At 36.3% G+C, this 26,145-nt stretch overlaps 1 long non-coding RNA gene across 1 annotated transcript in view; it reads left to right on the forward strand.

Moving 5' to 3' along the window:
- The window catches only part of LOC136789916 (uncharacterized), a 78,535-nt gene extending 52,834 nt beyond the window's left edge, over nt 1–25,701 (forward strand). Inside the window, exon 3 of the long non-coding RNA XR_010828971.1 lies at nt 24,900–25,701. This is a non-coding gene — a long non-coding RNA (uncharacterized lncRNA). The remainder of the gene's footprint in view (nt 1–24,899) is intronic.
- The last annotated feature ends 444 nt before the right edge of the window (nt 25,702–26,145 follow it).

A 26,145-nucleotide genomic window follows, 5' to 3' on the forward strand; every position in this document is an offset into this window, starting at 1 on the left:
GCTTTTAAAATCATGGTAAAAGCTTCCTAATCTTTATTTACTCTTATTCTAAAAATTCTTACATGCAAAAAGAAAATCCAGACTTTGTCTCTTCTCCCTGTGGTAGTCTTCACTTTTATGCTTGAGTGATTACTAAATAAGCCTGCAGATTTTGGTTATAATATTAAGCTTACGTTCACTCTTAAAGTTGACAAGACCACATCTGGTAGCATTGTGTACATTATGGATTTCCTGTTCTGTGTAGACTACTACTACTATGTAGTAATTCTGACTCCAAAAGGCAAACAATGGTATAGATTTGTGTAACAAATTTATAACATTTGGTGAGAATTTGATTTCACGTTTAAGAAATAGCCTGTGTATGGAGGAATCATAATTTCACCACTCATTTAAAGTTCCTGAACTAACCATTAATAATTTAGCTTTGCCTTTAACATGTAAATATGACAGTCCATTAAAGATGACATTGGTGATTTAAAAAACAAAACAAAAAACAATATTTTTGTTTGTTTTTGAAATAAATGAAACAGTCAAATAAGGCAGGAGTGAGGGGAAGAGGAGTAGGACAGGAATTAATAATTGCTAAAGCTGGCATTATGCAGGATTGAAAGACTGAGATGACAAATCAAGCAAGATTTACAGATCTTTAACTTCATGAATACTTTGCTCTGTGTACAAATTATACAATTCAAAACATGTAAATGTCTAGCAAAGTGATACTAAGGCTAGAAATGAAAGTTCACAAGACAAACATTCTTAACTGAAGGTGGAAGGTAACTGTGTCCGTCCCCCCCCCCTTTTTTTTTTTCCCCATAGCATCCTATCCAACCTTAATGAGGTTAATGAAAGATGGCTATTTTTCCCAAATCGGATCTGGATAGAGGCCTACAGTGCTCTTTATTTTGAAAATAAATCTTGTTCACAAATATGGCATAATTTAACTGCATCAAAAAACTTCCAAAGTGAGGTTATGAATTCTTTAGCCTCAGACGAAAAAATAAATAAATGTCAAAATCATGCTGTCCTAAATTTGCAGCCCTTTTAAAACCATGAAGACATTTTGCTTCTCAGTAAAAACAACTATTGTAATTGGCTTTCTGTAAAAGTAAGAAATCCTAATCTTGTAAATGAGGTCAGCAAGGTGAAAAAACATCTGATAAGGACACAGTTGAAAGCTACTGCAACTAAACAATATGTGTTTGAGTGTTGTAATAAAAATAAGCACTTTGGTTAAGGGACAGTATAATTAACATCACTAGTGAATGTAGTATAGTACAATAGGGTTCATTTCCATGACACTTTCTGTAAGAACGTACCTCGTTAAAGCAGAGGATGAACTTGTTCTTCAGTGATGTAAAGATTTTGTAGAAATCCAACTCCATTGTCTTCAAAACTTAGAAATTATACACTGAATAGATTTATGAACAGAATTCTGTCTCTAACTACAGAGGACTCCTACTAGCCACAGGATCACTTCCTGAATTGTAATACAAGGAAACCTGTGTACACGTTTTGGAGGCCATCCATTCATTCTGAAGTGACAAATTTGAGATTCTAAAGGCTTATTTATAGAAAGCTAAATGCTTAAAGTTGCAAGATAAAAATCTATTCAAACTGTGCCTGGCATGTGTGTTATGTAGATCGCTCACTCTCTCAAAGTGGGTACTCAAAATTATTAGGCCACAAAAAATATTAAGCCTTTGAATTCCATCTTCAAAATGAGGTTAGAGTGCTCCCTTGCTTAAAACATGTTGTAAGCAAATATTAATGATCAAAGTCTTTAAATTCTACAACGATGTGTGGCATTGAAAAAGCCTCAGGGAATTTAACAATTTAGTTAGTCTTCCTTCAAAATGGAGTCAAATAGTGTAGTAAATAAGACTTTGGAATGATATTAAGAGAAGAAACTATTTTAACAGCTGCTTATTTAATGAGCAGCATCTCTTTTGGGAACAAAAAAAAGTTGTAGTCCTCTGGAAGATGTGTGCAAACGTCATCAGGCTGGGTTGAACACACAAAATGAAATATGCATTTTATTTAATATAATATTGTATATAATAGACAAGGCTTTTTGAAGCAAGCAGTACAGTCCACAGAGAAACTGTCAGCTCTAGTCTACAGCACCTTGTATGGAAAAGGATGGTATCCATGAGCAGATGATACCAGCTTTGCCAGAGGGTGTGAAATACCTGCAGATAGTGTTCACTACAAGCTGAACTCTTATTTTTTGGTAGACCTGAAGCTTTCTGCCTTAATGTCTCCTCTCCATGTGTGTTTCTTCACCACCATTCCCTTGTCTTCATCTGCCAAAGACCGTTTTCCCCTTAGATTTATCTTTGCTGTCCCTGAATGCAGAAAATCCTGTTCCCACTTAATGATGACCTTTATGACAGTCTTTACCCAAGAATTCACCTGTCTCCTACCCCAACTCTTTTATATTTATCTGTTTCTGTTGTGTGCTCCTAGACCAAATTTCCCTAACCAGTACTTGAGGTCTTCTTCCCCCTCCAACTTGTTTCCTCTACATTTTCGTTCTCATAAATCCCCCAAAACTGTTTACTTCCCAGTATTGTTCAATAGCCTATTTCATTTCCCCCAAACATACTTCCCTTATCTTCCCTATTGTCCTGCACAGATCTGTTTCCTTCACAGACATCACCATCCCATGGCCCAATAGCTGTTGTCTTGGGCAATCTCTTTTTCCCAGTCCACAAGACTATCTCTTCAACACCCAGATTCAGGCCATTTGAGGGGCCACAATCTCTGGAAAAACTTCTCCCAGCACAAGTCTGAAAATTGTACAGTAAGCATAGTCCCTTAGATAATGCTGAATAACAACAATAATAAATCTTATAAAAATTTCATACAATAAAATATTTTTCAGAAGATTGTTTGATTATATTTGATTAAGTTTCATCAGTTTTTCATTCAGTACAAAACTCCATCCATTACGTACACACCTGTCTTTCAGTTTCACCCTTCAATCCCTGTGGAAAATTGTGAGTTTTCAATGAAGTTTCCAATGAGTCACTAATGTTTTAATGTGGTTGAGAGGCAGCAGAAAAAAAAGGCATTCTCCCTTTCAGACCTTCCCACAGGTCTGAAAAGTTTAACTTGACTGTATTAAAAAGAGAAATTTGGAGTGTGACAGAGAATTTACATTTAATTTTGTCAAAAATAAACTTGCAAAGTTGAAAGTATAGTAGAAAATAACAGATGACATTCCAGTAAACTGAGGTGGTACTGAAAAAGGAGAATTTTAATATGCTTTTAAATGTATTTCTATATAGCTCATTAGGTTGGGGAGCAATGAATATATATATATATATATATATTTATATATTTATGTTTCCTGTGGGTACCCTAATGTGTCTGTCTAAAGTTCTAGTTGCACTGTAATGTTGAATCATGTGATCATTTTCTATTATGAAATGATTGGCTTGGTAGACAAGGAAAGAGTAGTGAAAATTGCTTGACTTCAGTACTGTAGTGTACCTTGACTTCAGTAAGGCTTCATCACTGTCTCCGTTCAGATCCCCATAGAGAAGCTGGTAAGTATGGGCTGAATGTGCAGACAATGAGGCAGATTGAAAACTGGCTGAACAGTAAGGCTCAGAGGGTGGTGATCAGTGGCACAAAGTCTAACTAAAGGCTAGTAACTAGAAGCGTATCCCAGAGGTCAATACTGAGTCCTGTTTAACAGCTTCATTAATGATCTGGATGGTGGTACACATGCTGACAACGCAATACTGGGAGGGGTGGCTGATTCATCAGAGGATTATGCTGCCATCCAGAAGGACCTGGAGAGGTTGGAGAATGAAATGAACCTCATGAAGGAGGTTCATAAGAAGAAGTGCAAAGTCCTGGACCAGGGGAGGAACAACATCATGCACCAGTATATGCTGGGTGCTGCCTAGCTGGAAAGTAGTTTGGCAAAGAACCTGGTGGTCCTGGTTCAATGCCAGCATGAACCTATAGCAATGTGCCCTTGCTATGAAGAAGGATAATGGTATCTTGGTTGTATTAGGCAAAATATTGCCAGCATGTCAAGGAAGGTGATCCTTCCCCTCTGCTCAGCACTGCTGAAGCTCCACCAGTGGAGGGCTACCAAAATGATCAAGGGACTGGAGTCCCTCTCCTGAGGAGAGATTGAGAGAGTTGGGATGGTTCAGCCTGGAAAAGAGGAGGCTCAGGGGGTTTCCTATCCATGTATATAAATGCCTGAAGGGAAGTTGCAGAGAGTTTGGAGACAGACTCTTTTCAGTGGTGGCAAGTGACAGGACAGGAGGCAATGGGCACAACCTGGAATACAGGAGGGTCTCTTTGAACATCAGAAGGCACTTCTTTACTAGGCAGGTGACAGCACTGGCTGCCCAAAGAGGGTGTGGAATCTCCCTCCTTGGAGATCTTCAAAAGCCATCTGGATATGGTCCTAGGCAACTGGCTGTAGGTGTCCCTCCCTGCTTGAGCAGGGGGGTTGGACCAGATGGACCCCAGACATCCCCTCAAACCCCAGCCATTTCGTGGTTCTGTGAATATTACTAGCAATCAAAGTTCAGGTGGAAGTGCATAAAACATAAAAAGGTCAGGTAGTTTTGTGGATAACAAATGAACTGTTGACACAGGTACAGACTGGGAGACGAGCGGCTGGGGAGTAGCTCAGCAGAAAGGGACCTGGGGCTGCTGGTCAACAGCACGTACTGTGCCCTGGCAGCCAGGAGGGCAAAACACATTTTGGGGTGCGCTAAACACAGCATAGACAGCCAGTCAAAAGAGGTGATTCTCCTGCTATATTTAGTGCTGGTGCGGCCTCACCTTGAATATTGTGCATAGTGCTGGTCTCCACAATATAGAAAGGACATTAAGGTCCTTGAAAGTGTCCAGAGGAGGTCAACACAGCTGTTTAAAGGGCTGGAAGGCATGTCCTGTGAGGAGAAGCTGAGGACACTTGGGTTGTCATGTCTGGAGAAAAAGAGGCTGAGAGGAGACCTCGTGGCTCTTTGCACCTTCCTGAGGAGGGGAAGCAGAGAGGGAGGTGCCAGTCTCTATTCCCTGATAACCAATGACAGAATGCATGGGAATGGCACAAAGCTGTGCTGGGGAGGTTCAGACTGGATATCAGGAAAAATTTCTTTACTGTGAGGGTGGTCAAACACCAGAACAGGCTTCCTGGTGAGGTGGTTGATGCCCTGTGCCTGTCAATATTCAAGAGGCATTTGGATAATGCCCTCAGTAACGTGGTTTAACTTTTGGTTAGCCCCAAAGTGGGCAGGCTGTTGTACTAGATGATCTTTGAAGGTCACTTCCAAATGAATCTTTCCCCTCCCCTCCCCTCTCTCACTCCCATTCCCACTCTGGTATAATGTGAAAATTTGTCATTTTCTTTTTAGAATGATGTTTTCTTCCTTGCCGTTCAAACTCTTCACTGCTGTTGTTGTAAACATAATTTTCAACAGAATCCAGCTGGGGAGAGTAAGTACTCTTGCTAAGAAAAAATCTTTGCAGGATTGCAGTCATGCCCAACTGAAACTCTGTATAACTTCTTTTCAGGACATTGTCAAATCAGAGGAATGGCCTCTAAGACTGTAATGGCTATTGATTTAAGAGCTGGGCATAATGAAAACTCTCATTTTGATTATAAATATTTGCTATTGAATTTAGTCAAATAAATATTTTGGTTTTATGAATAATTAATTTTATTGATTAAATCTAAAATACATTATTCATAAACATATTCTAAATGTAAAACAACTGTTGGAATTATAACTTTATAGTTGCTGCTTCTTGGTGAGCAAAGTATTGATGAGAAGATGAACAACTGCCTTTTAAGAAGGTCGTAGTACCACTGAAATCATGGTGACAAAGTTTAAACTGTCCTGAAATTTAGTTAAACTAAGGAAAGAGCTGTGAAGCACCTGAGTAAGTTATTGCCATGAGAAGGCTACTCTGTTTTCCCATGTGGTTTTTTCTTCCATCTCTCTTCTCTCTCTTTCTGGCTATGTATTCCAGCCCACACATATTATTACACAGCTATAAGGAAACACAGTAAGCTAGATCCAGTATCTCACCTGTCTGAATGAAAATTTAGACAAATTTACTGATTTTGAACCATCTGGCTGCATAGACTCAAGTACTCATGCAAAGAAGAAAGGGGACTGGCAGCATCTCTAGCTTAGATTGGTTTAAACTACTGTGGAACAGTAGGTTTAGGAAAATTAAAACAATTTAATACCTTAAAAGAGTAGCAAGGGTAAATAATGTTAGCAAGTTAAGTGCTGATCAAGAAATATTGGCCAAAGTACTTTTTTCTACAAATGTAGATTTGGATCACTTGACACATTTGGCAAATTTGTTTTTCTATTTTTCTTCCAAAACTGTGCCTCCTCTTGAAATTATCCCAAAAGTATTAAATGTTCATGATAAAATTAAGAACATATTATAAATTTTTATAATTCATTCCTCCACAGAAGTTATTTTTTAAACTATTTTAAAATTAGTTTTTACATGATTGTGGCAAAACAGTTATTTGCACAATTGCATCCTAGAAGACTGACCATATGTTAATCATAGGACCCTTCTAAGAAGGTTATCCTATATCTGCCTACTATGATGGTTTTCTGTTTTGTCATTCTAAAGTTTGAAATTTTGAGAATGGTCTCTAATTAAGATAGGACTTGGGTCTTGATATTCTGGCAAATATGGTTTAATTATCTGGGGACCTGATAATACAAACAAGTGTTCATATTCAGATAATCCAGTTAATATAACATTAATAAACATGTATGTTTGAAATGTGTTGAATTTCCTTAAGATAACTTTACTGGAAATTTTAAAATTTCCAATGGAAACTTGACACCAAACTCTTTCAGCTTTCTTTGAAAAAGTACTCCTAAAATCCACTGTGATAAGTTTTGTTGTCAAGCTGATGTTACTCTTGTATTCACCCTAAGAATAACAACAAACTTTGGAATATATTTATGCAAAATTATCAAAAGTAGCTGATCCAATTTCCAAAATTTTCATTTGCTTCAGTCTCTTATTATTGTAATTGGTTGCATTATTTATACTTCAGAGACTGCAGAAAGAGTGTTTGTATGCTGTATCTATGCTGGTAAATTAAATAGTGCGCAGGAATGTCTCTGTGCACTGGCATTCAACCATCTGTACTGCCAGCCAGCTAGAACAATACCTTGTATTGCTTTTGGCCTGTGCCAAGTGGCACTCCCTCAGGCTATTTGAGTTCACGGTCTGTGAATTAGAGTGATCATTTCCAGGAATCATTCCCAACTGGCAGTTTGTGAGTGGCCCTGTTTTGAAGGATAAGAGAGTTTAACATTATGAATGCTGTCTGTTTAGTGATGGCTGGCCTCAGCATTGGACAATGGTCTTAGGCATAGTTATTTTACTAACCTAAACACAGTCATAGTGTAACTGACCTTGATAAAAATAACTTACCATTTGATACATAATTTCCTATGTAATTTTCTAAGGAGTGCCTTTTTTATTTTTTATTTTTTAATAATATTATTGTTCTGAAGTCTTGAGTCTATATGTGTTCAAAATTTCTCCAAAAGCAAAGGCTGGATTTTTTTTATTATTACTTTTAAGCCAACATTCATCAGACTCTTGCGTATTTCCACTTGGGCCATACACCACCACTGGAGCTGTACAGTATCTAAAACTAGCCATTTCCTACGATGCAGAAAAGTGAGTGATCCTAGACACTTCTCATTTCCTATTTAGATGGACAAAGTGCAAAAGATCAATTTTCATACGATGTGTTCAATGTTTTCATGTTTATTCCACTGAAAATCCTTCGTGGTGAGAAAAAAAAATCTCATTCTTCACATAACACTTCATCAGTAGTATCATACATACCAGTTAACACTGCTGAAAAATTGTTGAAACCGAAGTCTAAGTTAATTAAAGTTTATGATCCCATGGACACATGCAGTTTGAGGATTGTTATATAAATGCTTTTGCTTACGTGTAGTCTTAATAGTCATATACACTAAATGCTGAACATATTTTCCACCAGTGTTTTGTTTGCTTGTTTGCCACAGCATTTGGCTTGTATGTCACAGCAGTTGCAAGTTGGCTACTGTTACCTGAGGTAATGGGCAGCCCTGGATGGAACAATGCTATCCCACTCTAATGATCATTCTTCCAGCTTGAGCGTTCCCACTCATGTTGCACTAATTAATAATCCTGAGATCTGATTTTATCACACTGTCAGGAAGACTTTGAGGTAAAAGCCACAGCTTTCTTCAAATGTCAAGGAGTCCTCAGAAATTTTGTGAGCCTGAGTAGGAAGTGGCAGAGCTCCTGGGAAAACTTGCTTGGAATTGTTTTCCTTCAAAATTGAGATCAAATTCCTCAGGTTTATTTTCAATTAAACTATGGTAAATACTACCTGTGGTAACACTGGCAGAGTGTGATTATATGGGAAAAAAAAACAAACAAAACCAGCTCTTTCTGGTGAAGCTAGGCAGGTACCCATACAATTTCCTTTTAAAATTAAAAGATTATTCTACACTTTATTCTCCCTGATATCAGGATTTTTTTTTTCAGTAGCTAAGCTTTATTTCACAGAAAACTATTTTGATCCACTCCTAATTTGAGCTGTAAGGGTGCTATAAGGGGGCATGATATTCTCTTGGAGTACCAAGACATGAATGTATCCAATGTGTTGTGGTTTTTTTTTTTAATCATGACACTGTGATTAAATTTTTTTGCAGGCTAACATTAGTTCTAATTCTGGAAATTAAGGTGAGTGTGAAAAAAATATTGTGAATATGCAGTAGCTACAATATTCTTAAACTGTTCAAAGAAAAAAAACTTTGAACTATTAATTCTGGTGCTATATTAATCATAGCACTATGTTATCTTCCTTAAATTAGGCATAAGTAACAGAAATTATAGTTTGTTATCTAGATGAGAAAAAATTATCTAGATGGAGATCTAGAGTTCCTTATATGGGAAATTGTATCTCCAGTTGTTCTTTCAATCAAGTTTATACAAATTACATTTGATCTTTGATTTTTTTTTCCTCTCAAATATGAAGGTTTATTTGTTATAACTCATCTATACAGAACTATTATCAAATGTTCTACAACTAAGGCTTGAGAATTTTTCCACACAATGGAAATGGGCAACATTTAAAACTATTTTAAACCTAATTATATTGCTTCTGTCATTTTAACGTATTGCAAAGCATTGCAGGCTGTTTTCCTGTTTGGGACTTCATCATCTAAACTGTCACAATGAATACATGATAAAGGCACAGAATTCAGTGTAATTTGTATACTTCCACAGTTGTCTTGTGGAAGCTCACAAGAGCCTTACAGATTGAGAATATGCGGTGTCAGCAGACAGTGAAACAGAGAAAGGGACTGAGAAAAGCATTGTTGTCATTGGCACACAAAATGTCTCCCCTGAACAAATGGGAACAAATAGATAAATGCAAATATGTAGTTTTAAAACCCAAAAGGATGAGTAGGGCAAACAGACTTAAAATTCTACTTGGTCGTATAAAAAAAACATTAATTAATTAATTGATTTTCCCACAATAGATATGATGGCTATTAGGCTCCTTTTTTTTTTTTTTTAAAGTTTTGTGCAGAAAGTTCTGGAAAGTATTTTTTCCAGTTTCACAAAAGCTGATGAGCTGTTTTAATTCTAAATTAATATTTTATGTTCAGCCTGCTTCTTAAAATGTTAATTTCCTCTATTTATTTAATGATATGGGCCAAGCAACTTGTTCTACTAAGTAATTCACAGATATTGTAAGTTTCAATAATTTCACCTTTACTCTATGTTAATACCAGGTACAAGTCAAATCATTTTGCATCAGTGGTCCATTGGTTTCGTCAGCATTTACAATGTGTACAGACTCAATTGTTATGAACTTTTATTACTTTCAAGATTCTCTTATAAAGATCTAAGAATTAGACTTGATTTTTCTGAATTTATTGCTACTCATAGTATGCATAGCTCTAGAATGTTGACTTCTTTGATATAGCTTTTGCAAGATAAATTGTGGTTGTTGCTTCAAAGCCTGGCTGTAAGCCTGTAGATGCTGTTATGCAATGTCAAAAGAAGGGAGTAATACCATAAGCAATGCCTATTATCAGTACCCTAAATCACTTAGGGAAACAATGTAGTAAATTAAGTGATTCATTGAGCTCTTTTAATGGATATAAGAGCCTCTGTCTGGAGGGGATCCTGAAAACTTATCTAACTTATCCTCAAGGCATGGGCAAGGTCAGCTAAACTCAGGTAATTTCTGATAGTATCTGTGGGAACCATTAGTCTTATTTTTGCAAATACTGATTTCGGTAATCTAGTTTCACATTTTTCAGCAAGTCTAAACAATAGTATATGGAACATAGATTACTGTGGGTGAGAGGTTTAAACATGTTTATTCTGGTCAAGATCTTAATGCGGAAATGCTAGTTATTGTGTGTACAAGATCTCTTCTGTTTCCTAGCACAGGCAACTATTCATCTTATTTTTCTGGTTTCTGTGTTTTCAAAATGTTTCTCCTTTATTCTCTTTTGATTTGACGTAGTTTTGATATAGCATGCATGGAAAGCAATACAATAGAAAAAGTATTTAGCTCATTCATGGCTGTTTACATTTTGTAATTTACTTACAGTAAAAATTAAGTATTGCAGCATTGTTTTTACAGCAGGACAGCTATACAGGAAACCTATCTTCCTCATCAAGCCTAAATATCAGTATTTGGGCTAGGTAGTGTGTTCCAGAGTAGTATTTTTTGTTTGTTTGTTTCCAACTTTGTCTCTTTGTGACAATTCTTAGAACAGTTTTCCTTAAAGATATCAAAAAGCCTTTAACTTGCTTATATCCTCCTCAGTGTCTATTCCCAAGCAACCTCTCTCTTCTCCTCTTTCCCTTCTTCCCACATCAGACCCAAATTGTGTTTCACATGGATTAAAAACACTCAAGACTGGCTTGTCAAAATCTATCCCTAGCTGTACCTTTGCTTTGCATCAATTCTTCTGAGGTCAGATAGACTTACAAGAAAAGACAGAATCTTGGTTTTAATCATACTTTCTTTCATCCATGTTTGAAGTAACACCAGCAAAATAGTAACAGCCTTTCCAAAGGCTCTTTCCTAAATATGTATGTATAGAATATCCTAAATGTATATAAAAATATCCTAAAAATATTTTTTACATATGTATAAATAATTCAGAGTCTACATGTTGTAACTATGACATGTGGAGAATTTTCAAGATTCAAGGTAAAATTCCTCTTTACTCCCAGCATTTACCCGCACTAGTTCTTCTGTCTGTTCATTTCATTTTGAAACAGTAAAAATATTTCTGAAATAATTTTGAAGTGTCTGTGGCTTGTTCAGTATATGTTAATTTCAGTGCACAGAAGCACATTGAACAAACAGCAAGAATCAAATTAATACTATCAAAGCAAAATTATTCTTGTGTTTGTGGAAAGAAAAATATTATGATTCTTCTTGGAGTGACACAATGAAAGGATGAGGGACAATGAACATGAGATGCAACTAGAAAAAATCCTAATAGGTATCAGGAAAAAAAAAATATGAATGGGTGATTGAATAGTGGAACAGGTGGTTGGAATAGGCTGAGAGATCTCTGCCCTTGGATATGGCCAGAACTCACCTGGATATGGCCCTGATCAACCTACTTTGAAGCTGGATTTTACTTCAAGCTTGACTCTGATTTGATCATGAAACTACACTAGCTAACATCCATAGGTGCCTTTCATCCTAAATTATTCTGTGATTCTGTGATGAAGTTAATGAGATATAAGGCATGCCCCTCTAATAAACAGACGTTGACTAGGGACCTCTGACTAGAATTATTTTCTGAAACAAGCTTGATTTTTCATTGGGTGTAAGCCAGGTATACAGACTTTCTACCAGTGTGTCCTGGTTCCAGTTAGGACAGAGTTAATTTTCCTCATAGTAGCTGGTAGGGTGCTATGTTTTGGATTAGGATGAGAAGAGCGCTGATAACATGCTGATGTTTTAATTGTTGCAGAGCAGTGTTTACACCAGGCCAAGGACTTTTCAGCTTCTCGCTCTGTCCTGCCAGTGAGCAGGCTAGGGGTGCAGCAGGAGCTGGGAGGGGACAGACCCAGGACAGCTGACCCAAACTGGCCAAAGGGGTATTCCATACCATCTGACGTCATGCTAAACAATATATAGGGGTGGCTGGCAGGGGTGGGGGGGCCAGCTGCTCGGGGATAGGCTGGGCATCGGTCAGCAGGTGGTGAGCAATTGCATTGTGCATCACTTGTTTCGTACACATTATTATTATTAATACTATTATTATTATTATTATTGTTATTATTATTTTCCTGTCTTAATAAACTGTCTTTATCTCAACTCACCGGCTTCACTTTCCCGTTTCTCTCCCCCATCCCAGAGAGGGAGGGGGGAGGGTGAGCGAACGGCTGTGTGGTGTTTAGCTGCCAGCCCGGTTAAACCACAACACAGTGTTTTGTTTTGTTTTGTTTTATTTTATTTGACTTACACAGAGAGAAGAGAATACTCAGTGTCCATTGTCTTGTTAACAATTTTGAAAAAATATTTGGATGACTTTGCAGGTTATTTAACTTTCTCCATCAGCCAGTGTTTCAGAGAATGATAAGTTCATGAGTTAGTTATGGAAGCTTATGTTAATGCCATTTATGCTGAGGAATATATAATATCCAATTTGTTGTTAATGAATCTACTTAAGTAGTAAATAGAATTAGAAATGCAAACGGAATTAAATATAAATTCACCGCCATCTATACTATTATCTGAGAATGATAACACACTGATATTTACTTTTACTTTACCTGTGGGTAGGTCCATTGACCACAGAGGAAGCAGCAGGTGGTAAACATGAATGACAATTCTTTTTATATGTCTACAGCAGCCTAATATCATTTTAATCCTAATTATCCATAGCATGATTTTTTAAGCATTTTTTTTTAGTATTCTCATAAAATACTAGTCCAATCATCTCTGATTTAATTGATACTTTGAACTAAAATCTATACTGGGTTATCATATCTCTACTATTTTACCATACTGACATCAGTGGCTTTATGGTCAATTTTGAGATGTTATAGACATTAAAACTCCCCTACATACTGCTTAAATGCAGCAGGTGGAAGAAATCAAAATGCTAACACCATGAAAAAAAAAATGCAAAAAAATCCTTGTTTGAATTTTTTATTTATTTTTTTCATGATTCATAGGGGAAGAGGCATAGATTGCATAGGCTTTATGCACTCATATTCCTAATTTAACAAATTTCTACTAATGTTTGCAATATAACTCAGCTGCATTTGTATATAATTGCTTTCAGTTCAAAAGTTAGTCTTTTATTATTATACCAACTTATCAGTAAATATAATTCATTACACCTCTGAGTCAACTTCTTTGACTTACAGGTGTTCTGGTAGGCTATCTAAAATGAGTGTTTGTGGATTTTGTTTGATTCTAGCAAACATAGTATCAGTTAAGTGTGAATCTCATTTTTTTTTTAAATGATATATTGCATTTAGGACTTGTGAATCACCATTCAGTCTTAACAGGTCATTCACCTTTGTGGAAACAGATGATTCATAGCCAGATTTTAGACACAGTATCTCAAGGGTATAATATATCTCTGTGTTTCTTACAAATGTCAGAAGAAATGTGTTTACTCTGAAAGATGTTACGCGGACAATGTACCATGATCACACCTACTTTTTAAAATGAGTAACATTCTAATGTAATTATATTGAAGAGACTGTATCATTAAGCAACCTTAAAATAATAATTTCCAAGAGAAAAGACATGTTTTGCATTATATTTTATTGATCTGAGGGGTTTCAGTTCCCAGTTTTCCAGTTATACAAGATGAAAGGGGGGAAGACAATGGGGCGGTAAACTGGAGAAAGAAAAAGAATGAATATTCAAAGTACAGTGGGATTGTGGTGGGAAATAGTAAAACTGAAGATTAGAATGAAGAAGTAGTCAAGGTACTGACAGCTCAGGTGGCAAGACTCCTTATCAATTTCTAGGGAAGCCAGCTGCTATATTTAGGTTTATCACTGACTGTCTGATTCAACAACTCCTTAGTGAAATTCAGCATGACACAGAACAGCTGTAGGATGTTTTTGCTTGTGCTCTTGCTTTGAGTGCTGTGTAGGAGGCTACTAGCCCAGTCTATCAAATTACCAAAGTTAGTGAACTCTTCTTGCACCTTTCTTTGATCTGGTGCATATGAGCCACATTCATAAGCAAGCAATTAAACTTCTTTCTTAAAAACAACAATTAACACCCCCCCCCCCAAACAAACAAACAAACAAACAAACACTGCATTATTTAAAAGAAAATCATGTATGGAAATTGAATAATGTATGGAAATTGTGTTTTATATAGTTAGGGTAAATGTTCAGCAAATCCATTTTTATTGTAATACTACCAATCACCGATCACAGTCTCTCATATTCTTTTACATGTTCTGAGCAAGAGGAAAAGTATTCAAATCAGACTAGTGTTGTGACACTTCTGTATTACCTGAGTATAGTACACCCAGACTTCACCTGTTAGAAAGTGCCATAGGAGTCATTTCAAAGTACTATTAGTTCCCCTCCAGAGGAAATTACGTTCTTTATTTGTTTTAAGTCAATGCAGGCTGAGAAAACAGTAGAAAAGAATTCTAAACAAGAAGTTGGAGAGGAAATAAAATAAATTTGAAAAAGAATTTATACTTATTCATATCTAGGGTTTTCAAAAGGAAGTGTACACGCAGACATAATACTAATCTTATTTAGGAACTATGACATTACATTTCAGTAGAGCAGAACTTCTAAGAGACTATCTATTTAATATTCCCGTGGCCTTCAGATTAAAAATAAAATAATAATAATAAAGCTGTTATCACAGCAATTTTTTTAGATGAAAATTTTGTGCAACTAAATTTAAAAGCCAATTAGTACTTATTTTCATAGGATAAGTCCTTATTAGTTCTACTATTTAGAAGAAGTTAAACTTCTATGAGAAAAGGTATGTTACTTCAAGACTTCAAGTTACATTTTAGAATTATCTTTCCTTCTTATTTATAATATTATTGGTTGATGTTCTCTATGTATTTTCTGAAGGATTTTACACCATTATTTTAAAAATAATGAAAGACAAACTGTTAAAAATTAAAAACAGTTATAAAAATGCTTATGATAGATCTTGTATGCTGCAGCCTACATTCAAAAAGAAGCTGCTATTATAAACCTGATTGCAAATCCAATAACTGCTTTTTAATAAAGGCTTTTTCTAGGTACTTGTCAAAGAAGGCATTTTGCGATAGGGAATGATTGTTTCTGAATATCACTAAGACATTTCAGATACAAGAGTGAAACCCTGGGTGGTCTATAACAACCCATGCAAAGTTGTTTGAAGCTAAAGAATGGGTTCATCCCCAAACTAGTATCAGTGTTATCACCAGTAAACTCCTGAGGGGAAAAAAATGCTATAAGGATTTACGGCAAGTTAACCTTAAAAATATGTATTTTGCCAATATAACATGTTGCTTGACTGATATGATTTTCCCTGTTTGAAAAAGGAATAGAAAAGATTCACTCTCTTAGCTTCTGAAGATGGGAGGTTATCTATCCAGAAAAATGTTGGGAGTAAAATCCACAGTGCAAGGTTTATTACCTCTCTTCAGTATGGTCATTCTGGATTATCTGGCCCATCTTCAACAAGAACTGCAAAAAAGAATCTCTTAAACTGAAACTGAGTCATGAAAATGATCAGAGAACTAGAAAACATTATAAGCTTCAGGAACCTAATCCATTTTGAGAGCCAGTTTAGGTATAACTGTCAGCTATCTCAAGTTTAAAGTTTTGATAACATCCCTTGAACTAGTCAGAGACATAAAAATAAGATACAGTGGATGGGTGCTGAAACTGGACAAATTCAAAAAATAATGCAAAATGTAAAAACTTTCAGCACTAAGGGATATTGAAAGTTAAGATAAGCAGGAGTTAGGATTCTCTACCCATAAAAAACTTCTTGTTCAGTTTTAGTATTTTTTTCCACTAGATGCTAAAGTACACTCAGAAATATATTCATGTAGTCCTGCTATACTGGAGATATTCTTAAAATGATTCTTTCCAGTTTTATTCTTGATTTATGAAAACGGGATAGTTCAAGATATGTGCTATATATTATCCAGGCTGCTGTGGTGTATTCACTGGTCATCGCTAGTATCTGAAAATACAATGAATGTCTCTGCTTTACTGTTCTCCTCTTCATTATTAGGAAGGTAAAACAACTCTTGGTTCGTAGCCTGAAAAACAAGCAAAATTATTTAATCTCAAGAGAATTTTTGCTCTTTTTATTAAATGAAGGAAAAAATAATCTGAATGAGGTAGTAAAGTCAGGAGTTATGCCTGTTTTTTATTACATTAAAGACACCCACAAATAGGTATCCATAAGTTGAAGGCTAATTGATTCCACATTTCATAACTCACAGGCAAGCTTCCAGCTGCCTGCTGAGCTATGCTGCATTGGGATCTCCTTTCAAAAACAGCTCAAAAGCCATATTTGAAAAAAAAAAAATTAACACTATTAACTTCAATAAAGTATGAAATGAGCAGGACCTGAAATTGACTGAGATGACAAAGTTAACAGAGGTTTGAGTCTAGGTGTGATGATGACAAGCCTGAAAAATAGTTTTTTTTGGAGTTATTCTTTTCATACATATTGTTTCTGATTATTTGTGCATTACTCTCTGTTACTTGTAAGGCGTCCTAGCCTATCTTGTTTTTTTTGATAGTGTAACAGCTATAATTTACCAGACACTCCAAACTGTGTCCCTTGGAGCTACCTCTAAGTGTAGTTCTATAATACACTTTAGAGCACATTAAACTTCTGAAAAGATGACACAAGTCATTTTTCCTATTAAAAAAAAGAAAGAAAAAGCATATTCATCAAAGAAGAAAAAGCCCTGATTCAGTTTTACTAAAAATAGTCACAGCTTGGCAAACTACATTTCCTAATTTAAGCTGGAGTCCCAGGTAGAAATTTAAGCTTTAAGAAGCCACTTCAAATTAGTTTCAAATCTTATGGTACAAAGCTTGACAAGACATTGTACTTCTAGACTTATCACTTGAAACTGTACGGAGGGGTAGAACACTGCAGCAGCTGAGGAGACTCCTCAGGGCTTAAATAGCAAGTCAAGGTCACTGTGGGAAACCAGCCAGCCGAGAGGGACTTCTGGCTGAAAAGGACACCCAGGCACCAGTGCAAAGCCATGCAGAGTACAGTAGCCTTCTGTTTGAGTGCAGATGACAGGGCACAAAGTCCTTATGAGGCAGGTAGGAGTTTAGCGGCAGATGGAGGGAGCTGGACAGGGTCTGGCCTTGCACTTAGGGATGGAGACAGCATGAGAGGTCAGCCACATTGAATAGACACAGATACCTCTTTAAAAAATGAAGGTATAGCTACAGGCAGAAGGCGAGGTTATATCCTATGTGACAAGTGTCACAGATATGAATATCTTCTTTTTGTTTAAAGTACGGTGGATTCTCTGGTTCACATAGATGTATGTCTTGTAACCATTCTAACAGTGTTCAAAGCAAAGCGTGTGGAAAATCCTTATTTGGTCATTGGCACACAGGAAATATGTACTAAGAAACAGTGACTCTGAAGACACTCAAAGCATTTCTGCAGAAAAGCTTGCATTATTTAATGAAATAGTTCATGGTGTATCTGCATGGGTGCATGAGGGTGACCTGAAGATCTCTGCGTAACTTTGGAACTGACTGCAGGAGAGCAAGATCTGCTTTTGATGCAGCTTAGCCACATTGCTGAGCTGTTTTGCCTCATCTAACAAGACAATTCTAACTTTTGTTGTTGTTGTTGTTTGGTTGTTTTTTGTTTGTTAGTTTAATGTAGTACTCTACACTAGAGAGCTCAGCTTCAGTTACCATCAATATGAGTTCAGTTGTCTCTTTAGCTTTCCTACTTAGCACCAATACAGATGTATTTAGATGTATTTCTGTATCATCTGGCATGTTCACAAATTTCCAGACTGCCCTGACTGGTCAGACCTTCCTTCAGTCCTGGCTAATCATCTGAATAAACTTTTGAAAATACTTACTGTCCTTTTGGACTAAGTAATTATATGCAATGTATATTATATTTCTCCATGCACTGATCATAATTTTTCAGATGGCAAAATTTAACTTAGTTTGGCAAGTCATCAAGCCATCATTTCTACCTTCCTGTTTATTTCGGGATACATCCTCTGTAGCCTCATAATCATAATTATATAATTATATATATATATATGTATTTGTTATACTAAATACCAGAATATTGTGTGTGTGAAGGAAATTCAAAAATTTTTACAAATACTCAAAAAGTGGAATAGAAGGGTCAGAAAAAAATTTCATTCTGCCTAGGAAGTATTACATTCTTTAGGATGAATAGTGCTTAAGAAAAAATGTACTCTGAAACATTTATTACAAATAAAAAACAAAAAGTAAAATATGATGGGATTTTTTTTCCTAGGACATTTAATTAGCTAAGGAGATAACAGACCTTCAAAAACAGAGGAAAAAAATGTTGCTATGGATTTCTATCAAGAATGGGCATATGCTGCTGGTCATAGACAGCTGTTTTGGAGGTTCTAAACAGGAATTTTTTTTTTCTAACACAATCATATCTTGCTCAAGATAATTCCGTATTAAGTTTCAGTCTAAGTACGAAAGTGATTTGATCACTGAACTAAACTAAATATTCACTGAAACATGCCTGATTATACTTAAATACATAAAATAGAGAAATATTTAAAAATGGAGAATGAAAACACTGGGACAAATGAAATTATAGCAATGATATTTTTAGTCATAAGAAAGGACAAGATACCTCTACAGGAGGCTTAACAAATGGAACTATTAATACTATTACTGCTTATTTATAAGAACATAGATAATATCTACAGTTATCATAATTACTTATTATTTATCCCAGCTAGAGAGGAGATAAGTTTTAAAATGTTCCAATTATGACAAGAGATGTTAAACTCATGAACTTAAAGAGCAGAGAAACACCATTTGTCAATGTTTAAAATAGATCTCAGAATACCTGGAAAATATCCAGGATCTTAGGCAAGGGAGATATTTATGTGTTAATGCTTAAGTTATTATTGATTTTGACAACTAAAGTGGTAAATTTGGTATTGATTCTAGCCTAAAATGCTGAGGAATTGGCTGTGTGAAAATCTCCTATTGAAATGTCTTTGTCGGGGGTCTACTGATTTATTGAAAAGCACAGTTTGATGAACACTGAAAGTTCTGTCTCCAAATAAGACCTGAAGATTTGGCAGTAAACTGAGCTATCTTCCAGTTTCTGAAGATATGCCAGTCCAGATTTTAACAATAAATTAATCAACTGCTATCTAGAAAATGGAGTCAAAACAAACTCCCTGAGATATATCTATATATAGATGTATTGCAACTGTATAATCTTCTTTGGAATTGATAGCTTGGGTTTGGCATTCTTCACCAGAAGGTAATATGAGATTAGAACCATGTCTTTTAAAATGTGAGATACTCAGCCATAAGAAGATCAGGAAATGCTGTGAGGAAAGAACTTATGAAGTCCAAAAGAAATAATTCCTTGTCACATCTCTGGCCATTTTCTTTTCTCTTATAACGAGTCCTGCTCTTGTGAGGCCCTAGCAGCAATCTTCTGAGGAAAGTAGAACTAAATAATGATGAAAAATAATAATGTAAATTATTATAAAAGCCCTTTCCAAGCATACACTTCTCCATTTACAGAAATTAGGCAAAATCCATCATCAAGAGAAAAAGCAGAAGTTAGGAAAGGTGGTTTAAATTAGTGGGAAGAAGAATGAATAAATTTAAATGACAATATTCTGTAAAGAAATTAAAGTTACTGAGAATAGTAGAGCTACACTATCTGTGACTTAGTTGTACAGTTAGAAAATGGACAAATTACAAGTATTCGAACAAAGAGACATTGTCACTAAAACGGCTGTGCAACACACAGAATGAAGCCCAGCTAAATTCTAAGTAAAAATCAGGTTTGCTGCTGCTATAAGCTTCTGTTTTGATTTCTCATATGTGTTTGACTTCTCCTAACCATGTTATGTGTTCTCATTTATGTTCTCAGTCAGGCATGCCTGGGTTTTTGAGAGCTAAACACAGCTAAATGTGCCAATTAACTGTTCTACAACGTGAAAAAATAAACAAACCAAAAACTCAAAAAACACACCAAACAACAAAAAACCACAACACATCACCACCACCACCACCAAAACACCTTCAATTGGCAAGCATTCTATGAATCAATCAGTTAAAATTTCAAATGAACACAGGACCTAATTCACTTATCTGAATATGTTTTTGAAATGACTCATTGCCTGGTTTTACCTCACTTAATTAGGTTTATTGCTTATATCTCTCTAAAACTGAGCAAATATTTCTGTTAACCTTTTTATCACCAGCTTTCATGCTGTCAAGAAAAGCTATTTCCTTTGTACATTTGTACTAAACTTTCCAAGTGATGTCAAATATATAAAACAGTAAGACTGTAGCACAGTAACAAACATTATTTTCTGAAATTTTAAGTAGCGGTACTGAATATAATTGTTATGAAAGGGTCTGGATTAATTTATAGTTAATATAGTTCTAAGAAAGATTTCTATGTACAGGTGTAGTACAGCACAACCAACACTTTAAGACTGTAAAGTCTTACATCTTCAGATATCATACTTCATCTAAGTGTAAAAACATGGGAAGATGTGTGCAAACTTTTCCATATTAATTTATTTGGAGATTAACTACATTACTTCTTACTATTAACAAGTATTTTAAAAGCTGTTCTAGAGCTATGTGAAAGTGAATCAAAGCTCTGATAAGCATATCCTCCAGTTCACAGAAATATCAGTTAAGAAGTTTGCTTCTTAAATGAAGTTTTCAGAGAACTTGAAGGTTTGGCACAGCAGAATCAATATCTCACCACACGGAATTTTAATAGTTTAAAGAGTGGGACCATATGGATATCCTAGCAAAGACTTTGGATAATTTCTTCATGTGTGGGCTATGGTCCCTGAGCATAACATTTTGCAGACTGGAATTGAGAGAAGATGGGTGTATGACAAGCACTGGTTTATTAAACGGAATTAAGTGCACAATGAGGAGTACAGAAGACAAAGAAAAAAATGTAGATACAGCACTGAATTTGTAAGAGATGGTAGAAAATAAGCCAAAAGCTAGTCAGCAAATAGAAAGCATTCAAATGTTTATTTGTTTATTTACTTATTATCAATAACAATTTGTTGCTAGCAGTGGCATCCTGTGGCTGTGTGAGTACAGTGCGTGGGCAAGATGCACTCACTCAGAAGCTTGCTCTGGTAGGAAAGGTTTTTCTGTCCCTATATCATATCAGTGCTGAAAAAAAGGGCAGAGATTCATTTGAAGTGTCACAATAATGGAAGAGCTATCCAAGAATAAAAAATTTTAAAAAAATAATAAAATGTTCTCTTTAAAGCAGCTGCTTGTCTAAGAGTTCTGTACTTCAGTGATGATGTATGCAAAACCACTTTCTGCATCAATCTCTTCCTAAATCCACAGTGTACAAAGGAACAGGTTAAAGAACTAAATTTGTACACCAGATGCCAGTGTTTGGTATAAAAGAGGAAGAAAGTCTGTTTCCAATATTTTTTGACTATGCACAGTTGTTGCAAAGACATACATTTAGTGGCTTTAGGTAAACAATATTCTTCAAATACTGCTTTGGACAGCAGTGAGGAGAGGAGACAGGTCTTTTTAATGCCTGTTTAATGTATAGTTGAGCCTGTGGGCTGTATTTCTTCACATAAGTTTTTTACATATTTGCCGTAAAAGGTTTCAATTTGCAGCTCACAGCAATTAAAGTTCTCTCATCTTTTTAGTTAAAAATAATTCTGTCTTTGAAGATGGCTTGACTACTTTCATTTTCTTTCCACTTCTGTTCCCACAGATGACACAGACACAATTTCTATTGTTCTCTGTGTCTTGGCACTGCTGATTTAGCTATGGCTAATTTAGTGTCCAAGTTTTGGCTATGATCTTTTTTTTCCCCTTCTAGTTCAAATTAAGCTGGTTTGTTGTTCCCCCGCCCCCCCCCCCCCCCCCCCCCCCCCCCCCCCCAAATCTGAGTGAAAGGTCGGTCTTCAATGCCTGCATTTACTATTAAACTTAAGTTACTACTACTAAAAGGGGATTGCTGACAAGTGCAATTACAAAAAAACTTAGTATTTCATTTTTTTTTTTACTTTTTTGGTGATGTATTTTTGTTGTTGTGTTTGTTTTTGCTGATCAGACATGGTGCAATCCTTGACAAGTTAAAGAATCTGAGCTATGTGAGCACATATGCATTATCATTGTAAGGACTTGTTACCTGATAGAAAAACTTCTACTAACGTAGTTAAGAGATGGAAAAATAATAGGTAGAGTATGAGTATGGCACTATAGAAATTAATTGATGTCCATTAATAGGTGCCTAAAGACTGGATGTTGCGGGTAAAGAATCCAATTAGCACCTTCACGGCAAAAGCTTTAATTCCTTCCGTCTTCAAAGCTCCTGTGTACCCCATAGATCCCTTAGACACTTTTTGGGCTACATTAGTGACCTCTTTCATGGATTTTGTCACTGCAATTCCGACCTATACATATGCTTATTTTTCAGCTTGCTACACTGGGACCAGGGACAGAGTTTGCGAAGTTTAGAATCACTTCATCCAGGCTGAGATACATTGAACAACCTAACCTAATATTTCTCAGATTATATATATATATATTTTTTGCAGTCTTCCTTGTGAAATTTCTGATGCGCATTTCCTTCAAGGTCAGCTGCTTGAACAATATGAAGCACCACCTCTGAAATAGCGTTTTTAAAAGCATTAGGTTCTCTCCTTGGATAGTGTCTTGGCAGTTATTTTAATTCTCAGATGCTTTAAGACTGTGTTAGTAAGAACACTGATCAGAACTGATATTTCCCTGTATTAAGAAAACAACATCAATTTGTAAACAACAAACCAACCACCAGCAACAACAACAAATCTCCAGACTTTTCTAACTGCTTGGCAGTTTTAACAGAAATACTATAAACTCCAGGATGAAATTTTTGCTTGAAGCTCAGGGAAGATCCACTCACCCTGGATTAGCCACCTGTAGACAGATAAAAACAGGACCTGTGTGCAAACCTTAAATGGCGTTCAGCCAGGTTAGTCTAGAGCCAGGTATTGTATACTGTAGCACCTCAAAGTATTTTTTTATTTTATTTTTTTTAGCGTCTGAAAGAACTGTTTTATTTATCCTGGAGAAGAGAATGCTAAGGAGATTCCTGTTTGCTCTCTCCAAATACCTCAAGAAGATTATAGAGAAGGCTGACAGTATTCTCAGAGGTGCACTATGGGAGGACAAAAAATATGGTCTTAAATTGCAGCAAGTGAAGTTTTTGCACTGACTTTCCATTTTTAAAGAAGTCAAGAAACAATTAATCTTAATTGTGGAGTTGCTACTACCTGTGACATACTACCTGTGACATACTACAGACTGGAGTTATTTTTCAGTGATTCTTAATATTTCTCTTAAATTTATCACAATAAAAATGAGTATAACAAATACTGTGCTGTAAAATCCATATGTTCAACTTTCTTTATACTTTGACAAACAATGTAGAGTCAAAAATACTATCATTTCTATGTCTTAATTTCTTTTACAATGTGGAATATTTTTTAATCTATTGCATTTTTACTCTTTGATTGTAAATATGAAAACAGTGCAGAGGACCAAGCACATTAGAGGCTCACTAAGTAAAGTCAGGTTGACCTGGGCAGAATACAAATATGACTTGGCATATTCTGTGTTGAAGAGCTTAATTTATGTTTTTGCTTGTTTGTTTGTTTTTTAATTTGTTGCGATGTTGATTTTTGCTGTTAGAAAGAGTATGTGAAATATTTAGGATTAGTTTTGACGTTGAACACTAAGTAACTGCATTAGCTTCAGAACAACTACTCTGAGTTTGCAGCATTACAAGTATAAAAATTAACTCGTTTTGCTGTAACTTATGTTAGTTTAGGAAAGCTTCAGGCTTTGAAATATTTTTAGTTTGGCTACTGCATTTACAAAGCATTTATAATATCAGTGCTTCTCTAAGACAGAAGATAGTGACCGAAACCAGAGCATTAAAAAAACAAAAAAAAAAAAAAAAAAAAAGACAGGAGACAGGGATCTCCTGGAAAGAGTCCAGTGGAGGGCCACAAAGATGATACGGGGCCTGGAGCATCTTCCCTATGAGGAAAGGCTGAGAGACCTGGGTCTGTTCAGCCTGGAGAAAAGAAGACTGAGAGGGGATCTCATCAATGTGTATAAATACCTGAGGTGTGGGAGACAGAGGGATTTGGCCAACCTCTTTTCAGAGGTTTGTGGGGATAGGACAAGGGGTTATGGCCACAAGATAGAGCACAGGAAGTTTCGCGCCAACATGAGAAAGAACTTCTTCACAGTGAGGGTGACGGAGCACTGGAACAGGCTGCCCAGGGAGGTTGTGGAGTCTCCTTCTCTGGAGATATTCAAGGCCTGTCTGGACGCCTACCTGGGCAGCCTGCTCTAAGGAACCTGCTTTGGCAGGGGGGTTGGACCCGATGATCTTTTGAGGTCCCTTCCAATCCCTTGAATTCTGTGATTCTGTAACTTCTGCTTAACTGACCTTTGACCTCAAATTGACAGACAGTTGTTTGCATGTGTTTGCTGAGCATATTCTAGTGGCAACCCCCAAAAGTAATAAATGTTGGCTGAAACTTATTAAAACTTTGCTATTTATCTATTTATTTCAGGGGAGGGGGAGCAGACGAGAGAATCAATGCCCAGAGGAATGCAGGACAGAACTGTGTGATTTCCTTCTAAGCTCAGCTCCATTTGGGAGCACAACAATGAATTCCAAGGCAGGGAATTGTTCACAGTGAGTGAGATATTCAAAGAAAATGAAACTAACAGGATACAGATGTCAAAGCAAGTCAAAGAAAAAATTTGAAATGAATTAAACCAAGCTCCACAATATTACTTGATTGCTATTGGTACTGACAATATACTGTCTGCTTTTCACAGACATGAAAATATAGCTTTTCTTCTGATGACTTTACAGTCTGAATTACCTTTATGAGGCCCTAAAGTGGTGGTGAGAGGACTATGAGTTCCATACAACAAGTTGCTAATGAGATATTTCACTGATTGTGCACTCAGAAAGACCAACACAGTTGTGGGGAAGCTTAAGATGGAGAACAAGTCGTTGCACTGCCTTCAGCATGGTATTCATTTAGTTTTGTTTCCCATGGGTAAGAGAGGTTGAATATAGCTGTGTTAAGATGTTCATGCAAAATTTAATTGTAGAGAGCTGCAAATTGTGCTTCTTCTCCATTAAATGACTTTCCATTTTGAGAAATAAATCTTTTTCTTGCCAATGAGATGGGTTGGTGACAGCTGTGAAGTGACTACTGTTGTCACAACAAAACTAAAAACATTACCTTCAGAGACACTATTATCATCTGCAAAATAAGGCTTGTTTTGTAAAGTGCTTTGCACAAACAAAGAATTCTCAAAAAAAAAAATAAATCAATTGTGATAGAAGTGGGGAGCAATTAAACATGAATAGCAACTCTTTACAATAACTGTTGTCGCCCAGTCTATACGTAGGCTGGGCAGCGAGATGCTGGACAGCAGCCCCGCAGAGAGGGATCTGGGGGTTGTGGTTGACAGCAAGTGGAATATGAGCCAGCAGTGTGCCCTGGCAGCCAGGAGGGCCAACCGTATTCTGGGGTTCATCAAGCACGGCATCGCTAGTCGGTCGAGGGAAGTGATTGTCCCGCTCTACTCTGCGCTGGTGCAGCCTCACCTCAAGTACTGTGTGCAGTTCTGGGCACCACAGTACAAAAAGGACATTAAACTGTTGGAGAGTGTCCAGAGGAGGGCAATAAAAATGGTGAAGGGCCTAGAGGGGAAGACATATGAGGAGCAGCTGAGGTCACTGGGCCTGTTCAGCCTGGAGAAGAGGAGGCTGAGGGGGGACCTCATCGCAGTCTACAA

Source organism: Anser cygnoides, chromosome 2 (genome assembly GCF_040182565.1).
Source record: "Anser cygnoides isolate HZ-2024a breed goose chromosome 2, Taihu_goose_T2T_genome, whole genome shotgun sequence".
Taxonomy (NCBI): domain Eukaryota; kingdom Metazoa; phylum Chordata; class Aves; order Anseriformes; family Anatidae; genus Anser; species Anser cygnoides.